The following is a 6,582-nucleotide window of genomic DNA, read 5'->3' on the forward strand; positions in this document are numbered from 1 at the left end:
TCCCTTTTTTCAATTGCACATTTTCTTTATTCACATTTCAAGTTTTATCCCCTTTCCATTTCTTATCATCACTGCCCAGCTTGTGTGCAGGATTATGTGCCACATGGCCAGACCTTCTAAAGGAAATCTACAGAAACGCTGGCTTCATTTTTCAAGAAATGGAAATAACTGTGCTAGGTTAAGTCAAAAGTATAGAAGACAGGGGACACGAGAAAATCTATGTATGCGATTTTATCCCACCCAAAGCTTTAATGTATTTGAAAAGTAGAATTCATGAACTAAAAACTATTGTCCTTCTAGAGTCCTGTCAAGTTTAATAGAAGTGGGTTCAACCTGATTACAACACTGACACCAGTATCACTGATCTGATATTTACAAAAAAGTAATATTTTTCAATAAATTAATGTCAATGCAACACCCAAGTCAGTTATAATACTAGCTGTTTGGTGAACAAGGTCCTAACATCAGACCAAGTCTATAAAGTCCAAATGGATATTTTCCAAACTTCACACATTGAAGATGTGAAACCCAAACCTGTTTCTCTTTGTGTGTGGGTTTGCAATCATACTGAGCATCAAGATTTCAAAAAAACTTCTTGTTGCTTCAAAGTCTTTTAACTTTCTTTATCAATGGAGCTATAGCCAACTTCATCTTCACTCTTAATGCCCATTAACTTCCTAAATTTGACATTTTGGTCCTTGTTTCCAAAATTCATTTTTTTAAGATTTCAGCAGACTGAGATTTGTTGCCTTCTTTCTTGCCTTGCCAGAGCATTTTCCTCTCTTTCTCTTGCTCAGCAAATTTCACTGGATTCACAGCTGCTGGGTTATAGTAACTGGGCTCTGCTGCTATACCTGTCTCTGCCAAGGCTTTAGCTTCCAGGGCCACTATTTGGGCAGCCATAGCTATCTGAGGAGTAACCTGGGTAACCTGGGTTCCTGATTTCAACACTGCCTCCAGTTGCTGCAGCCACTGCAGCCATTTCTTGTTGTTTCTGATTTTGACCATTTCATTTTTTGTTCTTATAGTTTCTTTGTCCTTTTTCATCTAGCTAATCTTCATGGGTAAATTGCTGTGTTTCTGCCTCCGAAGGGAGTTGGACTAGGTATCTGGCTTAGGCTTCTGCTAAATCTTCTTGGTTTTTTTTTATCCTCTTCTATCTTGACTTCAACTGCATATTCTGCTCCTGGTTCTAGTCCTATGCCTGTGTATGGATCTTAATCAGGAGAATGTTCTGATCCTTCTTTTTCTATATCTGCTTCTAGATGGTGACATCTTCCTGCCTCTGCTTCTGGGTTGGGATTGATTTTCCAATCCCTACTTCTTGAGCAAGACTTCTTCCTTTCCCTGTTCTACTGCTATAGAGTCTTTAACATGATCTAACTTCTGCCCCATGATGACTTCCTTTCTTTGTGTTTGTGTCTGTCCTCACCATTCCCAGATGAATTTAATCATTCTCTTCCTTTGTCAGTAGAGTGTTCTTTGTCATTGTGCTCCTCAGACTTGTGTCTCTTAGAGGCCTTATCTTTGGATTCTTGACTCTGCTTCTGCTCAGGCTCCTGTGCTTGCTTCCATCATTAACTAATTTTTGTTTTCTTTCTCTTGACCTTGACCTCAACTTTGAAAAATGATGTTTTGAGGCTACTGAAAAAATAGATATATTTGACTACTCTTTTTTTCTTTTCTCTATCTGGTGATGTCTTTTCTGGGCCTAATCTCATTCTGTATCAATAGCCACCATTGCTTTTGAGTCCCAGCTGCTAAATTGGTGCTTCTGCTTACCCACACTCAACAGTACTCCCTAATTTCTTTCTCAGCCCGTTTGTCCTTTGAGTAGAGGAAGGTTATTGATTTGGTTGAGTTTATTGTATATCCAGCCATCTTGATGAAGTTCATTATCAGGTTTAGGAGTTCACTGGTGGAATTTTAAGTAGACTATCATATCGTCTGCTAATAGTGATATTTTGACTTCTTCCTTTCCAATTTTTATCCGTTTGACTTCCTTGTTGTCTAATTGCTCTGGCTAGGACTTCAAGTACTATATTGAATAGGTAGGAGGAGAGTAGGCAGCCTTGTCAACTCCCTGATTTTAGTGGGATTGCTTCTAGTTTCTCTCCATTTAGTTTGATGTTGGCTACTGGTTTCCTGTATATTCCCTTCACTATGTTTAGGTAAGGGACTTGAATTCCTGCTGTTTCCAAGACTTTTACCCTGAAGGAGTGTTGGATTTTGTCAAATGCTTTCTCAGTATGTAATGAGATGATTGTGTGGTTTTTTTCTGTGGGTTTGGTGCAGAATTTTATCAGACCTTCAATGAAGACCTAATTCCAATACTCTTCAAATTATTCCACAAAATAGAAACAGAAGGAATGCTACCCAATTTGTTCTATGAAGCCACAATTATGCTTATACCTAAATCACACAAAGGCCCAACATAGAAAGAGAACTTCAGAGCAATTTCCTTTATGAATATTGATGCAAAATTCTTGCAAAAAAATCCAAGAACACATCAAAATGATCATTCACCATGATCCAGTAGTCTTCATCCCAGGAATGCACGATGGTTCCATATATGGAAATCCATTTATATAATCCACCATATAAACAAACTCAAGGAAAAAAAACACACAATCATCTCATTAGATACTGAAAAGCATTTGACAAAATCCAACACTCCTTCATTATAAAAGTCTTGGAAACCTCAGGTATTCAATCCCATACCTAAACATTTGAAGTGAGAAAACACATTCCAAATTCAGATCTTTGGAGGTGGTGATATTTAATTAAATATAGGCTAAGCCTTCTATGGATAAAACATCTTGTTCTCCAGGGTAAAAGAGAGGAGAGCAAGATAAAATTTGCTGCATTGAAGATAACAAACAATAACAATTATAAAGTCACTGAAGACAATGAAGGATTAATTTCCTCAGTCAGAGGTAGAAAGCCAATACTTCAAGGGGTATGGAGAGGGGTGCATCTTATAAGGAGGGTGGAAAGTCTATTACTTTGGGTGATATAAGCCCTTGAGAATCTGAAAGTTCAAAGTTCCCAGCCTCATGGTGTCCTGCCACACAGCTCCGTCCCAGGTTACAGGATCCCATCCTTTTTTTTCTTTCCATTTTTTTAATTCGATATATTTTTTATTTACATTTCCAATTGTTTCTGCTTTTCTAGCCTTCCCACTCCCCAAAAGTCCCATAAGCCCCCTTCTCTCCCCCTGTCCTCCCACCCAACCCTTCCCACTTCCCCATTCTGGTTTTGCCCTACACTGCTTCACTGAGTCTTTCCAGAACAAGGGGTCACTCCTCCGTTCTTCTTGTGCCTCATTTGATGTTTGGATTATGTTTTGGGTATTCCAGTTTTCTGGGTTAATATCCACTTATTAGTGAGTGCATAACATGATTCACCTTTTGAGTCTGGGTTACCTCACTTAGTATGATCTTCTCCAGCTCCATCCATTTGCCTACAAATTTCATGAATTCATTGTTTCATTGTGGCAGAGTAGTACTCCATTGTGTATATATACCACATTTTTTGCATCCACTCTTCTGTTGAGGGATACCTGGGTTGTTTCCAGCTTCTGGCAATTATAAATAGGGCTACTATGAACATAGTGGAATATGGATCCTTATTACATGCTGGGGAATCTTCTGGGTATATGCCCAGGAGTGGTATAGCTGGATCTTCTGGAAGTGAGGTGCCCAGTTTTCAGAGGAACCACCAGACTGATTTCCAGAGTGGTTGTACCAATTTGCAACCCCACCGGCAGTGGGGGAGTGTTCCTCTTTCTCCACATCCTTTCCAACCCCTGATGTCTCCTGAATTTTTAATCTTAGCCATTCTGACTGGTTTAAGGTGAAAACTCAGGGTTGTTTTGATTTGATTTCCCTAATGACTAATGAAGTTGAGCATTTTTTAAGATCTTTCTCTGCCATCTGAAGTTCTTCAGGTGAGAATTCCTTGTTTAACTCTGTACCCCATTTTTAATAGGGTTGTTTGGTTTTCTGGAGTCTAACTTCTTGAGTTCTTTATATATATTGGATATTAGCCCTCTATCTGATGTAGGATTGGTGAAGATCTTTTCCCAATTTGTTGGTTGCCGATTTGTCCTTTTGATGGTGTCCTTTGCCTTACAGAAACTTGGCAATGTTATGAGGTCCCATTTGTCAATTGATCTTAGAGCATACGCTATTGGTGTTGGCCACTTGATCCTCGACAAAAGGGCAGAAAATATCCAATGGAAAAAAGATAGCCTTTTCAACAATGGTGCTGGTTCACTATAGGTCAGCATGCAGAAGAATGCGAATTGATCCATCCTTGTCTCCTTGTACTAAGCTCAACTCCAAATGGATCATGGACCTCCACATAAAGCCAGACACTCTGAAGCTAATAGAAAAGAAACTGGGGAAGACTCTTGAGGACATCGGTACAGGGGGAAAGTTCCTGAACAGAACACCAATAGCTTATGCTCTAAGAGCAAGAATTGACAAACGGGACTTCATAAAATTACAAAGTTTCTGTAAGGCAAAGGACACCATCAAAAGGGCAAATCAGCAACCAACAAATTGGGAAAAGATCTTCACCAACCCTACATCAGATAGAGGGCTAATATCCAATATATACCAAAAACTCTACTAGTTAGACCCCAGAAAACCAAATAACCCTATTAAAAAAAATGGAGTACATAGTGAAACAAAGAATTTTCACCTGAAGAATTTCGGATGGTGGAGAAGCATCTTAAAAATGCTCAACTTCATTAGTCATTAGGGAAATGCAAATCAAAACAACTCTGAGATTTCACCTCACACCAGTCAGAATAGCTAAGGTTAAAAACTCAGGAGACAGCAGGTGTTGGCAAGGATGTGGAGAAAGAGGAACACTCCTCCACTGCTGGTGGGATTGCAAGCTAGTACAACCACTATGGAAATCAGTCTGGTGGTTACTCAGAATACTGGACATGACACTTCTGGAGGACCCTGCTATACCTCTCCTGGGCATATACCCAAAGGATTCCCAGGCATGCAATAAGGACACATGCTCCATTACGTTCATAGCAGCCTTATTTATAATAGCCAAAAGCAGGAAAGAACCCAGATGTCCATCAGTGGAGGAATGGATACAGAAAATGTGGTATATTTACACAATGGAATACTACTCAGCAATTAAAAACAATGAATTCATGAAATTTTTAGGCAAATGGTTGGAAATGGAAAATATCATCCTAAGTGAGGTAACCCAATCACAAAAGAATATACATGGAATGCAATCCCTGATAAGTGGATATTAATTAGCCCAGAAGCTCTGAGTACCCAAGGCACAAGAAGCATAACAAATGACTCCCATGAAGAAGTAAGGAGAGGGTCCTGATCCTGGAAAGGCTTGATCTAGCATTGTAGGGGAGTACCAGGAGAGAGAAAAAGGAGGGAGGTAATTGGGAGAATGGGTGGAGAAAAGAAGGCTTATGGGACATATGGGGAGGGGGGAACTGGAAAAGGGGAAATCATTTGGAATGTAAAGAAAGAATATAGAAAAATATGTATAAATATATATTTTATATATATACACACACACATATATATATATATATATATATATATATATATATATAAGAACTGGGAAAGGGGAAATCATTTGGAATGTAAACAAAGAATATAGAAAAGATATATATATATATAAAAGAAATGTTCAACATCATTAGTCATTAGGGAAATGCAAATTGAAACAATCCTGAGATTTCACCTCACACCAGTCAGAATGGCTAAGGTTAAAAACTCAGGAGACAGCGGGTGTTGATGAGGATGTGGAGAAAGAGGAACACTCCTCCACTGCTGGTGGGATTGCAAGCTGGTACAACCACTATGGAAATCAGTCTGGCGGTTCCTCAGAAAACTGGACATGACATTCCAGAGGACCCTGCCATACTACTCTTGGGCATATACCCAGAGGATTACCCTGGCATGCAACAAAGACACATGCTCCACTATGTTCATAGCAGCCTTATTTATAATAGCCAGAAACTGGAAAGAACCCAGATGTCCCTCAGTGGAGGAACGGATTCAGAAAATGTGGTATATTTACACAACGGAATACTACTCAGCAATTAAAAACAATGATTTCATTAAATTTTTAGGCAAATGGTTGGAACTGGTAAATATCACCCTAAGTGAGGTAACCCAGTCTCAAAAGAACACTCATGGTATGCACTCACTGATAAGTGGATATTAGACCAGAAGCTTGGAATACCCAAGACACAATGCACATATCAAATGATGCCCAAGTAGAAGGAAGAAGTGGCCCCCAGTCCTGGAAAAGCTCAGTACAACAGTGTCAGGGAATACCAGAACATGGAAGTGGGAAGGGGTGGATTTGGTAACAGGGGTAGGGAAGAGGGCTTATGGGACTCTCAGGAAGGGTGGCATCCAGGAAAGGAAAACTCACTTGAAATGTAAATAAAGAATATATCGAATAAAAATAAACAGGAGACAGCAGGTGTTGGCAAGGATGTAGAGAAAGAGGAACAGTCCTCCACTGCTGGTGGGATTGCAAGCTGGTACAACCACTCTGGAAATCAGTCTGGTGGTT

General features: G+C 39.5%; 1 pseudogene; it reads right to left on the reverse strand.

Annotated features, from left to right (window-relative positions):
* Positions 1 to 574: 574 nt before the first annotated feature.
* LOC127697857 (arginine/serine-rich coiled-coil protein 2-like) lies at positions 575 to 1,741 on the reverse strand (annotated as a pseudogene).
* Between the last annotated feature and the right edge of the window lie 4,841 nt (positions 1,742 to 6,582).

This window comes from Apodemus sylvaticus, chromosome 1 (genome assembly GCF_947179515.1).
Source record: "Apodemus sylvaticus chromosome 1, mApoSyl1.1, whole genome shotgun sequence".
In the NCBI taxonomy this organism is placed as follows: Eukaryota; Metazoa; Chordata; class Mammalia; order Rodentia; family Muridae; genus Apodemus; species Apodemus sylvaticus.